Below are 17,555 nucleotides of genomic sequence, written 5' to 3' on the forward strand. Positions count from 1 at the left end.
TAAAAATATTAGTTAATTTGAAAGTAAACTGGTATATTTGTAAACTATTAAAGTCAAAATGCCAGTAAACTTACATACATTATTCTGTGAGCCCTTTCTAGGGGAGATTTTGTCTGTCAAAAGTCATACAGACATTGAAATGAATAAAAATCCCTTTAAAACATATTCTAAAGTTTGTCATTTCACGTTTTACTTCCAGGAGGTGAAGCATTCCACAGATAATCAGCTATTCTACTCAGGGAAGGAGTTTAAACGTCACCACTTTTTGCATGTCTGCATAAAAAAGGCCCACTGAATCAGTTAAAGGTTAGCATCAATAGGCAACATTCTCTATTTCCTGAAGCTCCTGGGATCTAATTCCCTGAGGAACAATGGAAGAGGCACTGTTTCCCAATTGGTACAAAACAGGACTTGAGGAATGGCAGAATGTGTTCTCCCGGGATTAAGGCCCCAAAGGTGAAGCTTGGGACTCACAACACTTACAAGTGACATGAATAATAGTGGATATTTTAACTATAGAAGACATTTAAGAGACTTCATTTTCACTGTGGTAAACAGGTTTGATTTGGACTTATAACTTTTTTCAACAATTATCAAATTAATAACAACTACAATGAAATAAAGGCAAATATTTTAGTGGATTCATTCCCTGGGGTAACATTTGTTCTATAATTTATAGTCTCATAATGTTGAGAGATCAAAGCATTTAAGTAACATTGTCAACTAACTTGCAGCTTACCTTTCTTAAGGAAAAAAAAAATGTTAAAAACAGACGTATTTTTCAAACATACAATTCATGTTGATTTTTATGTCATTAGACTGTTTACTGTATCACTATATTTATATGCCTCCGAAATATGGACTTTTAATGGGGTCTAAGTTTAATTCTATTTTTATCAAAACTCAGTCACTCAGAAATACCAAACACTGAACATGTTCTACAAAAAGTATTCAACATCTGTAGAATATGTGGAACCACAATGACCTTTATTGAAATTTCAATAGTTGCAGGAAATAATTTCAATATATATCTATACAGATATTTTGATTTCTACAAAGGCCAAGGTGTTAATGGCCTTACACTGCAGGTGCCCAAGGCATTGAGAACAAAAAAGATACAGCAAGTGAAGAGAGAATTGAGTCTAGGTCACAATGCTATAGCATTGAAAAGAAAGTGCAACAGAATAGAATGGAAAGAGCAAAACAAGGTGACTGCCATATATGAAAGATAAACATACTCTAAGAACTTATAAACTTTGAAAGCTCTATTCATAGTCATTCTTGAATGAAAAATATATAAAATGCCATTATAAGATATAAACTTCATCCAAGTCAATTTGTTGTGTGACTAGCTGAACTGACTCACTTACCAAACACATAGTTTATATTTGTTCCTCGTATTGTCATTTATTACCCACATATTTTTTACACAAACACTACAGTTGTTTAAAGAGTGTCATAAGGTGATGTTCAGCTAACTTTTTAAAATCAGTGAGGCATTTTCCAAACCACCATTTCCTTAATCAATTACTTTTTAATGAGGAAGCAAAATTGATGTAAATATCAAAGTCTCATTTTTACATTTAGGCTATAAATTATACCATAATATGCTGCTGTTGGGCAAAATAATCAAAGTAATGAAGAATTAAAACAAATGTTATGACATAAATTAATATAAGCAGAGACCTTATACATTCAAACCACATCATCTCTCTTAGACAGTCCTTTACTGGCTAAACGAATGGTAGTAATACTGGCAGATCTCGTTTACAACATACAAACATTTTCCGTGCCAAACACTGTGCTAAGCACTTAACATACATTTTCTCATTTAATCGTCATAACAACCGTACTATGGAAGCACTATGTTTAACCCATTTTACCAATGTGAAAAATAAGGCTTAGAGAAGAAAAGTAACTTGCCATAACTAATGAAGAACAGGAAAAGGAACCTAAGTCAGTTAGCTCTCAAGAACATGCCTTTGTACATGAGGCAACACTGCCTCCCGTTGGTATTGCCTAAATATAGCTAGTTTATATCGCCTTCCAAGAGTCAGATTCTCTATCAAAATACAAAAACTCCGTTTATAGTTTCATATCATGCATTCTGCTCATACTAGAATATTATATCTTTGTAGGATTCTTCTTTTGTTTCTGAGAAAGGAGTGATGCTTTACTTATTTATATTTGAGTTTCGCGATCCACTAGATTAACTAAAATGATTTTTTGCAGTTCAGTTCACAGCCAGACCTGTGAACCGGCAGCTTATAGCTTCCTCTCTCATCATTTTTCCATCAAGTAGAAGTCAACATACTTCTTTACCTGAGGTCATACAGTATAAGTGACACGAAAGAAAAATGCAAAACTTAGCTCGTTGGCCTCAAATTTCATTATTTATAATAAGGTGTCCTTGTATCTAGTTCCAAATTTTGGACACTTTTTCCCCCTCATGCATTCTCTTTTAAATGATGAACACGAAAATAGTCTGAATACAATTTCATTGCTACTATGAGCATCAATTTTCAATGAAATTCATCAATCTTCCTCAGTATGCATAAGCTTCTAGCCCTGCAAGGTTAACTGATAAAAGCTGTAACTTGCTTTTCAAACTGAGGATGCTGAGCCAAACCTAAAACTTTAGTAGAAGCGTTCTGTACTAGCTGTTTGTAAAACTTCAGCATTTCTTGCTGTGTCACCTCCTGAAAAGACTATCAGGGGAGTCCTTCGACTTGACTGTTCTACGAAACAAAATCTGAATGTAAAATTAAAGCAAAAATGTTGTTGAGGATTCCTCCAGTGATTAAAAATGGAGTTTAGAGAGCTCACATCAACATATATTCTCTGTTCAAAATGAAGATTTTTTTTGAAATTATAAGCAATTAGACAACTGAAAAAATAAATTCAATTTTGAGGTGATAAAAGGTTAAAGTACTGTGAATCATGAATAACTTAACATATAAGAAATAAAGAAGGACATGTATAATTTTAAATTAAACTTTTGGGGTTTTTTTCCTGCTACTTCTTATATACAACAAAGACAAGGAAGAGGAGGAGAAAGAGAAAGAAGAGGAAGATGTTGGGCAACATTTATTTAACATGCTCCACAGCCTGGAACCTGGGTAAGCTCTTTGTTCACCTCCTCTCATTTCACTTTGGTTCCATGAGGGAACTGAGGCTTGAAATGGAGAAGCATTTGCCCACCTTCGCTCAGTGGAAAGGTCCTGATTTGAATCCTGAATGTCTGACTCTGAAGTCCATGTTATTGTGTCTTCCTTAGCATATATTTCTCTCTTTTTTTTTAATTTCAATAGGTTTTTGGGAAACAGATGGTGTCTGGTTACATGAATAAATTATTTAGAGGTGATTTCTGAGGTTTTGGTGCACCCATCACCCAAGCAGTGTACACTGTACCCAATGCCTTATCACAGGTTTCTTAGAATAAGCATAATATATTAATCCTTAGAGAAGCATTTGACTTTTTATGCAGAAGCATCTAACAACAGACTCTTTCTACAGTTTGAAACTCAGCCAAGATCAGGAGTATATATATAATAATATGCTCAAACTTTATATATAATAAAAAAATATATATAATATATTAAAATATTTATAACATATATAGATTTAAAATAAACATAATAAATGCATCAAACTTTACAGTTTTACCACATGGTACAACCTGATTAGTATAATATTATTTCATAAATAATATAATGATAATGAACACAATATAATTCAACTAATCTAGAAGTATTACTTGTGGATTTTCTACTTAAACATTCTTATTAATCTGTGTAATTTTAGAATTGTAATGTATGTAAAAATATCATGGTTGAATTCCAGGAGGATTTATGAACATCTAAGATCTTTATCATTTCTTAGGGAATGGAAATCACTAATGAAATAAGGAAAGTTTTCTTGATCATAAATATCTTGCAAATTGAACAAGTATAACAATGTTTTAACCTTATTCTTTCGACCCTGAATATTGCTCACCAGATTTGAAAATATTTGAAAACTTTTAAATATCTTTCTATATTTTGTAAAGATGAAGAACATTTATAAGTTTAAAATTCTCCCATGAAGAGTTTTTCCTGTCCAGAATGGTAACTCCTCCTCCTTGATCACCACATTCTGCCTCCACCCCTGCTAGTAGTATACCAAATTCTCAACCCCATTTAAGCATGATGCCTTCTTTTCACATCATCATATTTAGTTTTTAAGCAATGTGCTGCTCTGGATTTTACTTGATAGAGACTTTTATGTCTTTGAAAGAAGAAATATTCTAAGATAATATCTTACCACTTATTCATTTAGACATTTCATCTCATGGTCATTTAATCAACGACCATGATATAGATACATCCCTAGTCATTGAACAGAACCTTGGCATACTGATAAGGAATAATGTCTATATGATACAGCAAGTAGAATCATATATTTGTATCTGTGATGATGTACTACCAAACTCACTTGGGTACTTTTAATGTGTGATCTCAGAATCTGTAAGAATAACACCTAAGAATCCATATTTATTTTCTGCACAAAGTTACAGAATTATTGGGTAAAGATTCAAGGCTTTTTTCTTTGTCCACTGTCTACCATTTTTGTTTTAGATTTAGTGAAAAAAAAAATTACTTGAGACAATCAATTGCTTGAATTAATACAGAATATATATAGGTACAACAGGTACAATAGGTATACTGTCTTGTATAATTCCTGAGAAATATACAAGAAAAATAACAGGTTAAATAGGTATATTGTCTTGTATCTTTCCTGAGAAGACTGAGAAGAGGGTATAGCTAAATGAGTTAGGGGTTTGATTTTAAGGGATCTGACTGGGACATTCAAAGTAAATGACCTCAGTTAATATGTAATAATGAAAGGCTGTGGTAAACATAGTTCCTATCTCTACTGTCCCTAATCTAAAAAGGTATACCATCCACAGTCATTTCTTGGCAGTCAGGTGATATCCCTAGGGTACTGGGTTATGTATCCTTAGGAGAAACACCTACCAAAAATGGACAAACCTCTTCTGCCCACATGTTCATGAACTCCAATTTTCATACACTATATCTCATTCCATATGGAACTCAAATGAGGGTCACCCAGAAACTGCCACCAATATGATTAATGAGTAAACTCTACACTGCCCGTCAATTTCTTTTAAAACAAAATGAGTCAGAATATAACAGAATCCCTATATTGAGACAGATGTTACATATTTTAGGTCACTTGTTAAGTGACTTAAAGACATAATTAGAACCCAAACCAGGTGACTCAATCCTTGCCCAGTGGGTATTTCATAGCACATTGACTACAATCACAGTTTTAAAAAGTTTGGACCATATGCTCCTGTCAAATCATTCTTTTTTTTAATGCATCACGATGACCAAAAGTTCTCAAACTCAACCCTATAAACTCAGCAGTATCTTCTCTGTGAAGGGCCCATATTTGTGGAACCTCTTAGCTGCTGGAGTTTAGCAGAAGCACAATTCACTGTCATCCAGTCAGTTTTCAAGATGTCTCTTTAGATTGTCATTTTATTGACAGTAATGTGTTGCTGCTGCTTTGCATCAAGCATGTTAATTACTCGAGTCTGGAGTTTTGAATTTGTGACCTAAAGTGATTTTAGCTGAAGAGTTGTTTTGTTTTGTTTAAATCAGTCAAATAAAAGAGAGACAGAAAAATTACTAAGTGGAGGTCCACAAGTATAATGAAAGAATGGAAACCATAGAAATAGCAAGTTTGAAGTTTCATACCTATCTAAAAAATAAATAGAATAATCCAGCTTCTTCGTGCTATTCTATTAGAAACTTCCACTACTCTGGGACATTCCATCTCAAATTTAAAAAGTTCTGAAACCATTCTTCACTAATTCTCTTTGCTAGGGCCATAAAAGACTTTATAACACGTATAAAATAATTACAATCATTGAAATCATAAATCTCATTGTAAACTTATTTTTTTAAATGTTAATTAAAACCCCGTTGTAGACCATATAGTATAGGACAACCAGCACTCAAGTCCCCGAGTTGCTAAAATTTAAACATTGCTGACAATAACATGGTCTTTTTTAAGACTACAGTGTCCATTTATCATAGTGATTTCACAGTTTTCGTTTCTCTCTTATTTTTACTCTAATTAGAACTTTGTGTGAGTACTAATGAATGTTGTTAAATTTTCACAATATATATTAGACTTTGTTTCCTACAAAATGTAACCATATCTCAAGTAATAACAACTCAAAAAACCTGTATTAGCATTTCTGCAGATTTATAGTTATAATTGTACTTCTTTATCTCTATCTATTCCATTGCCAACAAGCATACATGCATACGTTTATACTTTCACACACAGACCAATATTGGATTTTTTTTAATATTTGACAACTACTAATAGTTTTTACCAGTTTATAAATAATTAACTAAGTCTAGCCACAATGATTTGCACCTGCTTTCCAAGGACTTTTTCTTCTTCTAAGACATGTCATATAACTAACATGGCAAATAGCATGATACATTTTTAGAATTATTTTCATAGAAATAACCAGAAAAATATCTACTAGGCAAGCAAAATTCTACAATCTTTTATGATAATCAGAGCAAAATGGCATTTAAGTAGTTTTATTTTGCTCTGCCATTTCTCCTGTTCCAATATTTTCACCTATAAGTTTAAGTTACAGCAAATTCTAATGAGTTCTTATCCATATGATGACTTCTTAATATGAGAGTGATTAACATTTAGTAACCACTTTGTATGTGTCTGGTGCAGAAGAACTTTTTTATACTATGAACTTTTAATGCATTATTTTATTTAATTCTTACAACATCCCTTTGAAGTAGATACTATGATCACTCACCTTTCAGTAGATGAGGAAACAATGGCTGCAGCAGAGAAAGAATGAGAGTCCATGCCTGATCCCTTAATGACTAGGCTACTTCTATTGAACACCATTTTGAGAGTACCAGAGAGCAAAATAAGGCATCTGAATTCTCAATTCAAGAAATCTTGGGGTTAAGTGTGAAACAAAATGAGAACACTGAAAAGTGATACTCCTGTAATATGCATGTGGGGGAAAAGTTACATTTTCATTTTCACTTCCCCAGGTTAACACTCTTCATATCTCTGAGTTTGGGCCCATATTCAAGCAACTTTTTTGAAAGGCAAATTTGCTGGAGGATGCCTTCATTCATGCATGCATGCACATACATACGCCTTTACTATTCACATCTTGAGCCAATTTTGCAGAGTTGGAAATGATGAAACTCCAGGTACAGGAGAGACAAAAGTCTTATGATTTTCTTTCTCCCACTCCCTCTGTGTCCCATTTTCCTGTAAATGTTTAGTTCTGTAATCCACAGTTCAAATTTATTGTAAAGAATGAAACAATTTCTTTTGTTATCTGCTTTAGATTTACCAAACTCTACATTTTGTTCTAGAAATTGTTCTCACTTCTGTTGTTAATGCTCCATGTTTATATATTTTGATACGATATCACTTTAGTAACTAATACCATAACTTCTATAGAAGCTGATATCAATTTTTTAAAAGGCTGAGGGGATATTGTATGTGAAACTACTTAGTATGGTTGCCAGCAATAATTTTAAATCATGCTAAATAATCGAAAAGTCTCATCATTAATCCCCCTATCTAGTCTTTTTGATTCGGGGTTTTTTAGAACAAATGCTAAAGAAAAATTTTTAAATGTGAAGAAAAGGAAAATTAATAGTAGGGATGAAAAGTGTGGAGGACTTGCCACAAGCAATGAGATGTTAATGTATTCACAATAAGCTGTAAGCAACACTTCTTATCAAATTAAAAATATGCGTACAAATACCCAGGCTCTCATCCCATTGGAAGGAGGGCAAAATCTATTTAGAATGAGAGGGTCATGGCTTCTAGAACAGTGGGGAAGACAGGAAAAGCAGAGAAAAGGGGACAGTCCCTCACACAAAAGAGGAAGAAAAATAAAAAGAAGAGATGGGGAGTTCCAGATATAATAGCTCTTACAAGTGATTTGGGACTAAAATGTGAATCTACTTGCCAGAATACAGACAGCAGAGGCATGACCAGACTTTCAGAAGCTCCCAGTCCAGAGCTATTTCCTACTTTCTTACTAACGATCTCATTGAGACAATAATATATTCTTAACTCTGTAGATTGCAAATATGTATTTTCAAATAAAATAACACAAAATCTTTGAAGTGCCCTTTAAAAATTAATTTGAGTCTTCTTCATGAAATAAAGAATTCTTATGTCAATAGGCTGAAAAATTACAAAACAGATGTCAAATAACCTTCATTTTGCAAAACATTCTATGAATCTGACATCTAGTTATTTCAGTTAACATCATGTATAAAACTCAGAAACTCAGAAATTATGCATCCAAAGAAAGGAATACTAATTCATGACAGCATGTTGAAAATAGCAGATGAGAACAATACACCACAACAGTACATAAACTGACCAAATGACACTACATACATTCACGTCTTCCATGACAACAAAAACTTACTGACAATTGACATCTGGTTTGCTCCCTTATTCTGCAAATCACAAAAATGGGTTGCTGTAGCAACTGCCACATGCAATTTAGTTGGCTGGGGGGAAAACACCCTTAGAGTACTTTCTAAGAAACAAATACAGCATGTATTTTTATTGTTCCTCCCACCCTAAATTGAACAAATCTCCTGACAGGTCTATTTTCTCATAGCTTTAAAAATGGGCTTGCTCTCTGTTGTTTGCATTTATATTACGTGTACTACCAATTTATGCAAATGGTGAAAAGAAAAAAATCCATAAAAATATAAAAGAAATAGATGAAGATTGCCTGAGTCACATGAATGTGATAGGGCCATTGCCTTTTATAGCATCCCCACTTTTTATCATTGACAGCTCTTTTAGCCAGTTTAACTCCACTGATGTATGTATCAAATCTATGAGTGACACTCCCAGGAATACACAACACCTCAATTCTTAATGCACCAGCAAGGGCAAGCTTATTTTTCTGAATCAGAAACAAGAGCAAGTACAAATAATAGGCAGCTAATTTTCTTAGAAACATATTTGTAATCTCACAGCAACACATAACATAGTCTGTTTCCAAGGATACAGCAGAGGACCTTAGAACATATAATACCAACATTGGTGCACATTAGAGCAGACAAATTAGCACCTACACGCTAAATAAAATGGGAGGAATACTCATCCCTTACCTACTTACTTCTTAACTGGGAACTAAGAGAAGAGGCAAAGTATCTGGAACATTTAAAGCCCTGAATGTGGAACAATTAAAGCTCAAGTCATTGTTCTCCTTATTTAAGGGCAAGTTTGACAACTGTTCAAACTCTACAGATGTTGGTCTGATGTGGGAAGGTCAACTTTTTTGAAGGATCTTAACTATCATCCCTTGAAATAATAGAAATCTCTTCTCTCTAGAAACTCACTGGTTTTGAGAAACTCTCTAAGAAAAACAGTCCAATTAAAAACACACAAATAAAATGAAAAACAGATATGTCTTCTACCATCACCATTTTTGCCACGTGGAAACTTCTCATGAACTTCTCATCACCTGAGGCTTGAGATAAAGGCTCGCTATTTTGAGGCAGAGACTCAAATATAGCAAGAGTTGATGAAGTATGGCTGCTAAGAGATGCGAGGGACTTATAAATAACATTAAGATAACAGGAATTAAAGTCTCGGTGTGTGAAAATACTGTATATCTAGGATGCACATAAAAACTGTCCTTACAGATCTTGCAGGGAAAAGTACCTGACTATACTGTATAAAACTTCTGCTGTACCATTTAATCATACTTAAAAAAAAAAAAAAAAAAAGAATCAACACACAAATAGATTTCTTTTCCACTGTTCTCAATTTAAAAATAATTGGAGAAATGTGTGTTTTGTTTAGAAGAGTAAAGAAAAACATTCATTCGATAGTACCACATAGAATCATTTGCTTAATAGCATTTCTAGTATGTTATGCATTTATTCAATCTACTTCTTTCTATATTAAAATGCAAAAACAATTACTCTGGATATAAATCCTAGAAAACAATCAAAGTTTCTATTAAATCAGAGGAGAGACAGTTAAGCTGCAATGTGATTTGCAGATGCTCATGAATAGACAATACTTAGAATTTCTCTCACTAGAATGTGAAAAAGATAGATGGGAGAGATTCAGAAACTTCCTTCTTTCCCCTTTCCCTCTGTCTCTCCTCCCCTCCCTTCTTCCTTCTCTCTTTCCTCTCCCATTTTTTCTTTCTTTTTAGACAGACTTTGAAGAAAAGTTTTTATATAAAGTCTAATAATTTAAATTATATGGGCATGTAAAATTGCCTTATATTACAATGCCAGCCCTACAGCAGGTAGAAAATTCCTTTCAACATTCTATTGTAAATAGTTTATACTCAACTGATCAGTCACAGGGGAATATGGGCAGATTCAACCTCCTACCTCCTTTGTCTCTAAAAAGAAATTCTGGGTAGTTCTTTGTATACTTATATTAAAGTCATTTCTGTTCAGTAAAAACTCAAAATAAGCATGTTGAAGAAGGGGCAATGGAACATGAAAGCAATGAATAAAAAGATTCTGTGCATGTATAACAAGCATTCTGTATTTTACCTTATCTGAACAGAATTTTAGAATCTACATGCTTTAATTGGGGCTCTAGTAAAGTAATAATCTCAAATATGAAATTCAATAGATGCGTCTCATGCTCTGATTAAATGTCAAGGCCACAGATTTGTTATTTCAGATCTAGTGAGCAATAATTTTGTTGGCTAATAATAAACTCCCAAAGATTTATTTGCAACATTTGGCTGTCCATTTCAAAGCTCTGGGTCATGCTGTAGTATTTCCAATTCTGCAGATAATATTATAGAATCTAGCACGCAAAGCTTAAACTTTTAAGTAAATTTTACTAGTTTCATGTGTGCTGAATAGACTTTGAGTTCTTCTGTTGAAATTTTGCACCAAAAATATTTCCCAGTCTCAATTTGCAGCAGATATTGAGATATTGTCTTGATTTGCATAAACTTTTCCTTAGCAAAGTATATATGGCTTTCTTTACAATACTGTTTTTTATTTTTATTTACAGAATACAGTACACTGTCTTCTGTAAGTGCCACTTTCTAGTGCAGATTCTTAACCCCAGTCTAGGTTTGGAGACACAAACCTCACAGATTGTTGATGTATTCCATTTGATCACTATCAGCTGGCAACAAGCATAGTCTGGCCTGCAGCCACACCAAACCAATTTTCTCGAGGACTTTTCTCAGTACTTAACACTCAATTATATTAATGTTTATTATTACTCTTTTTGTTGTTGATACAGCTTTTTACATTAATTCTGGAAGTCTGTGGCACTTCCAGTCATTAAGAATATATTATAACCTAAATTACATGATTTTCTATATTCTCCAAATACAAACGTCACAAATTTTAAGAAACTAATCTGTATATCTTATACCCCCACTACACTGTGCTATTACTAGAGATATAATCTATAAAAATCAGTTGAAAACCATATCTCAAGTACAAAAAGATATACAAACAAAACATACGTATCTCTATTAGTTTCCTCACAACGGATTTATTCAAGATATAATGAGAGTAGACATTGGATTAGAAGAATTTTTATGATTCTTTTTAAACAATCACAGATTTAATTATATCCTTCTAAACATACTAGTATTTTCAAGTGGGTTTTGTTACACTTTTGTAATCTCCTGAATTAAAAAAAAAAAACACACACATTTATTTTTGTTTGCCAAGCTTATATCATCACTAAATAGTTCATGCATACAAACCACATGAGTCAATTCAGCATTCACCAGCAAAATAAGGGTCACAAATGAGTATCTTGTACAGCAAATTTGTTTAAATGTATAAGAAGATGGAAATTTATAATTAAAAGCAACTGATAATCATTCATTCAGTAGATATTTATTGAACTACAATGCCAGGCAATATTCTAGCTAGGCACTGGAGATATATAGCTCTGAACAAAACAGGAAACAACTTTAATATAGCTAACATTCTAGTGGAGGTGATGGGAAGTAAGCAAAAAAGAGAAAGCAAATAATTTATAGCAGTCTTAAGTGATCTATAAAGAAAACAACATGGTGAGAGTGACTTCACGGGGTATTTTAAGGAAGGTGGTTCATAAATAAGGTATTACCAAGAAGAATTAAAGACCAAATTAAAGAACAAACTTCTAAAATGTGTAAAACATTTTCAGTACAATTTAACATGTTCATTGACAGCTACATGATTAACTATTAACTTTTCTTCCATAATTAAGTTTTTTTTTTCAAGTCAGTTTTCTAAGGTTTGAGGGAGGCACATCTCATACAAGAGCAAGAAAACTCAATCATCATGCTTATGAACTACAAAAGCATCTTAATTAAGTTTTAAAAGAAAGTATCATTTAATTTCACTGTGCAAAGAAGACAAGTCAGCATTGTATAGGCTTACGCAGTGAGTAAGACATAGGTCTAGACATGAAGGTGTTTCATTAACAACTAGTAAGGGGGCAATCAAGTACATATATCTCTATAACACAAAGCTTTATTACACAGAGCTCATAGGAAGAGGACTGAAAATGGAGTCGGGGACCTGGGACAGAGTTCAGGAGCCATCACTGATATGGCCCTCCAACTTTGACCACCTCATGAAATCTCTCTGAGTCATCACCTGTAAAGTGGGTATAACTGAACATGCTGACAGGATTGTTAGGGGAATCAAGTAAGGTCATATATGAAAATTGAACTGAATTTGTACATTATAGCACATTATGACTGTGACTACTATTGCTGTTTTTATTGTTTGTTGCTATTGTTATATGATGGAAAACTGAAGTTAATGGAAAGGGCCCTTAAAAAGTCTTCAGGGGCCGGGCGCAGTGGCTCATGCCTGTAATTCTAGCACTTCGGGAGGCCGAGGTGGGCGAATCACAAGGTCAGGAGTTCAAAACTGGCCTGACCAATATGGTGAAACCCTGTGTCTATTAAAATTACAAAAATTAGCGGAGCATGATGGTTCTGTAGTCCAAGCTACTCAGGAGGCTGAGGCAGGAGAATCGCTTGAACCCGGGAGGTGGAGGTTGCAGTGAGCTGAGAACATGCCACTGCACTCCAGCCTAGGCGACAGACCGAGACTCCTAAAAGTATTTAGGATCTGAACTATACTAAAATATGCAAAGATAAGTAAAGCATCAAAGATCCTATCTGTTCATGGATATTAGACATAAAGACATCACTAGGGAAAATGATATTCAAATCTCTGTTTCTCCATACAATTGAAAGGAATCAGTCATTAAAGAAAACCTCAAAACTAGTATTTTTCAAGTCCATATCCATTATTGTGACAGTTTAATTATTTTTCTCATATATTTAGAATAGCTTTTATTCACTGAAATAATATATTATCTTCCAAGAAAACATAAACAATACCAGGAATGATCACAAATATAGATTATATCTTACTAACCAGTGTCATGAATTATAATTAACAGAAATCACGAAAAAGTTTTATTCCTTTCTTGGTTTGGATGTTGAGCTCCAAGCCCAAAATGGTTTAGTATAAACTTTACTACATAACTATCTTAAGGAAAATATATAAAAACATAAGTATAAATATCAAAACACAAGTATAGAATACAAATAACTTAAAGTTCAAAGAATGTTTCTACATATATGAAATTAATGTTGAGTAATTCTTGATTGAGCAATGTGAAATATTTCTTCAACAGACATTAAGTTGTAAATTAAATAACTTTCCTTCACAAAATAATTTTGTCTTGGCATATTGGAACAGTAAAGTTAGGTGAATGTCCCAGATCAAATTTAAGGGATTCCAGATCTTAAACCATGTGACTGTGAAGGGAAAATTTCTTCTCCTAACTCAGATCCAATAATCAAACACTACTCATTTTATCCATAAAAATGTATTAAATCCTACCCTGTGAAGCTGCTATAACATAATATAAAACCATTCGCTTTTCTGAGCCTAAACTGATAGTCTGAAACATAATCCTAAATTATCTGGAGAGAGTTTATCTACTAAGAAATTTTCCCAAACAGGTGATTTGTCACTTAGCTTTCACCTAATCCATATATGAGATGAACACCAGGCTTCTAAGAGGGAAATGAATGCAAATTTACAATCTTGTTTTTAAAGAACTCTTTTTCTCCATAAAGATTTAGAACTCTCTTTGGGGCTCTAGTCATGCATAATCTTGCAAAAAGACACTTAAGTGGGCATACTGCCTATGCTCTTCATGGGTAGCAGTTGGAAAAAAAAGAAAAAAAGGTAATGTTACCAAGGGCCTATATTGTCCATTAACACAAAATTAAAATTTGGTATGCATCACAAATTGTACTGCTTTCCATTAAAAAAAAAAAAAATAGCCCGTTAGTATTTTTACTTCCCCCTTTAACTTTAGCCTTCTCTATTCAACACATAAGGCAAAATGTATTTCTTTTATCATGTCACTTTTTTGGGGGATCTCATATTTCCCAAATGTTCATAACCTGGTATAGACTAGTTCTTAAATGCTACAGTAGTCAAATATTGTAAACACATTAAAGAAGAATTTACCATAAAGCCCATTATGAACAGAAATAATGTGATTCAACTCATGTCCCCCTGCGTCAATAGTAATTTTAAATGAATTCCAGGGGGTTGTAGGCAATAAAATTTTGCAAGGTCATCTACATAAAGTAGTCCTACATAATTAACTTCAAGTAGAGAGCTATTGTGAGGCTTCTATAAAGTTAAGTGACTGCACTCCATCCTGGGTGACAAAAGGAGACCTTTTCTCTGAAAAAGAAAAAATACATGCCTTTAAGTTAGGTGACAGGAAAAAAGGAAATGCAAAACTTTATTTATTTATTTATTTATTTATTTATTTATTTATTTATTTTTGAGATGGAGTCTTGCTCTGTTGCCCAGGCTGGAGTGCAATGGTGCAATCTTGGCTCACTGCAACCTCTGCCTCCTGGGTTCCAGTGATTCTCCTGTCTCAGCCTCCCGAGTAGCTGGGTTTACAGGCGCATGCCACCACGCTCTGTATTTTTAGCAGAGACGAGGTATTTTTAGTAGAGACTAGGTTTCGCCATGTTGACTGGTCTCAAACTCCTGACCTCAGGTAATCCGCCTGACTTGGCCTCCCAAAGTGCTGGGATTACAGGCGTGAGCCACCACTCCTGGCCCTGGAAATGCAAAACTTTAACCTGCATATAGTGCCTTTTATTTCCACACAGGAAATAAATAACAAAGCTTCACTGACCTAGCATGCATCAAGAACTTTAATTCTGTCTGTTACTTTGTACTTCAGAGTGCCACCATCTCACATTAACCGTTCAACACAAGTGTTAGGGAAAGAGCTCATGTCCTGTACAGTAATGAATTTCCACTCACAAAAAGATGCACAAACATGCACACAGCCATAAATATAGCCTCCACGTCTTGGTTGAAACTCAAAACCATAATTCAGGAAGTTTTTTCAAAGCTTACGGTGGAATGTTTGCTGTTCTATTTTTAAAACATTTTTGTATCCTCTGGACACAAATATACCAATGTTGTTTTAAGCAGATTGTCAAGAAGTTAAGCAGGAAACAAACCATAGAGCATGAGGGAAATCTGACACACTTTTAAAAAGAAAATAGACAATACCATGCTTATAATAAGGAACTAAAAATACAGACCACATTGCTATTATCATCTCCCTTAGATATAGTAACAGAAAAGCATCATCCATCTCTGAACTCATGGCAGGCATCAGCTGACACCAGCACACTCGAAAATGTGGTGCTATAATTTAGTCTCTCATTTACTGCATTTGAAAAAATTCTTTCAAACTGAAGGAGCTCATTTTATTTCCTTTCCTCTGACACGTTTTATCTTCCCAATTCTTAGTAAAACGTAAAACACTGATATTAGTGTTGTTTTATTTAATAGCAATGAGAACCAATACTTTATTATATGCAGAATAGAAAGTGAACTACCCAGAAAGATTCTACTCTGAGTTCCTTCAGAGGAATGTTCCTCTCCAAAACATAATTTTAAGATTTCTGTAATAATATTGTAACTAAAATGTTCTTCATTCTCTATCTATACTATGTCATTGGACTCTTGTCCACAGGTTTCCTTATCTTCTTTACAAACCAATGACTTTCTATTCTGTCAAACTTAATCAAGGAATACAAATGAGATGAAAACCTTTTTGCTGCCATCCTTTTACAACATATCTATGCTTCAGAAACCATCCCTCCTGAGATTGATAAAAGCATTTACTTGTGGCAATCAATATAGAATAGTCCTTTTTTTTTTTTTTTTGTATACATGCCTATCATGTCCTCCCATGTAAAAGGCCCTAGAGAGTAGTGCTTGCAAGATCACAGAGCATAAGGCAGCATACTCGTGTCTGTTCATAAAACCAACTCAAGCTGCAATCACTTCATTTCTTTCTTTTATTTTAACTATACCAGGGAGATGGACAGTCTTCATGTGACATAAAGAATGGAGACTTCAAAGACAAGATAGTTGGCTATCTTCCAATTAAAAACATGACTTAAAAAGGGTTTAAATTATCTGGATAATTACCCCAAATGTTTTCATCTGAAATGCAGGATAATTGGAAGTGGGTCTACATGAGACACACATTTCCCAAACCACTGTACTGTGAGGCACAATATAAGTCTTTCTCCTATCATTCAAGCAGGGAAATTTCCACATCTTTGGAAATTCCTTCGAAGATAAAAGGATGACATCATTTACCAGTCATACTCTGCACTAGCTTCTCAAATAAACTGTAACTAAACGACAAGAATGAGCTTTTAGAGACCAAAACTGTCAACAGAATAAGGAAAGCATATTTGGGCAGACTTTTCCTCTCAATTGGGCAGACTTTTCCTCTCAATTTATGTGAAATTGTAAAATACAAATTAAGGTCTAATTAAATCCCTCAAAACATCTATTGATAGAAATAAAGATTGGACAAAATGGGAAAATTTAATGCATAAATTTAGTCAATCCCATTCAAAATTTTCTGAACAGAACTGAAGTCTCTCAGCGTACACATACACACAAATCTACATACACACATACATACACACACATTTTTGCCAGGAAAACAATGATTTCTCTTACAAGCATAAATAAATTACTCCTGACATACAAATTTTTCAAGTTCTTCAAAATTTTCATGAATTTGTACAGGTCCTAAGAATCTTTTTATAGACTATTTCTGATGCGAGTGAAATTAGCACGTTGTCTATCTCTATGCCCTAGTTTGAGACACATAAAACGTGAATAAACATGAAAACCTAAAAATATCATAAAATATCTGAGTAAATCCTATCAGTATCCATCCAAGTACACTGTATTAAGTTTGCACAAAGAAATATATTGGCTGGGTGCAGTGGCTCACATCTGTAATCTCAGCACTTTGGGAGTTCAAGGAGGGCAGATCATGAGGTCAGGAGATGGAGACTAGCCTGCCCAACATTGTAAAACCCCATCTCTACTAAAAATACAAAAATTCGC

At 33.7% G+C, this 17,555-nt stretch overlaps 2 protein-coding genes across 6 annotated transcripts in view; one reads left to right on the plus strand and one right to left on the minus strand.

Annotated features, from left to right (window-relative positions):
* The window catches only part of IMMP2L (IMP2 inner mitochondrial membrane peptidase-like (S. cerevisiae)), a 924,235-nt gene that overhangs the window by 447,510 nt on the left and 459,170 nt on the right, over window positions 1-17,555 (minus strand). The gene's annotated exons all lie outside the window — the stretch shown is intronic.
* LRRN3 (leucine rich repeat neuronal 3) overlaps window positions 1-17,555 on the plus strand; it is a 33,860-nt gene that overhangs the window by 6,113 nt on the left and 10,192 nt on the right. The window contains exons 2-3 of one of the 3 annotated variants that reach the window (XM_011999198.1): window positions 200-306; window positions 3,038-3,119. The exons of 1 other annotated variant lie outside the window; for it this stretch is intronic. The gene's annotated coding sequence lies outside the window, so the exon portion shown is untranslated. The remainder of the gene's footprint in view (window positions 1-199; window positions 307-3,037; window positions 3,120-17,555) is intronic. One more of the 3 variants, XM_011999195.1, reaches the window with a different exon arrangement.

Source organism: Mandrillus leucophaeus, unplaced genomic scaffold (genome assembly GCF_000951045.1).
Source record: "Mandrillus leucophaeus isolate KB7577 unplaced genomic scaffold, Mleu.le_1.0 Scaffold588, whole genome shotgun sequence".
Taxonomy (NCBI): Eukaryota; Metazoa; Chordata; class Mammalia; order Primates; family Cercopithecidae; genus Mandrillus; species Mandrillus leucophaeus.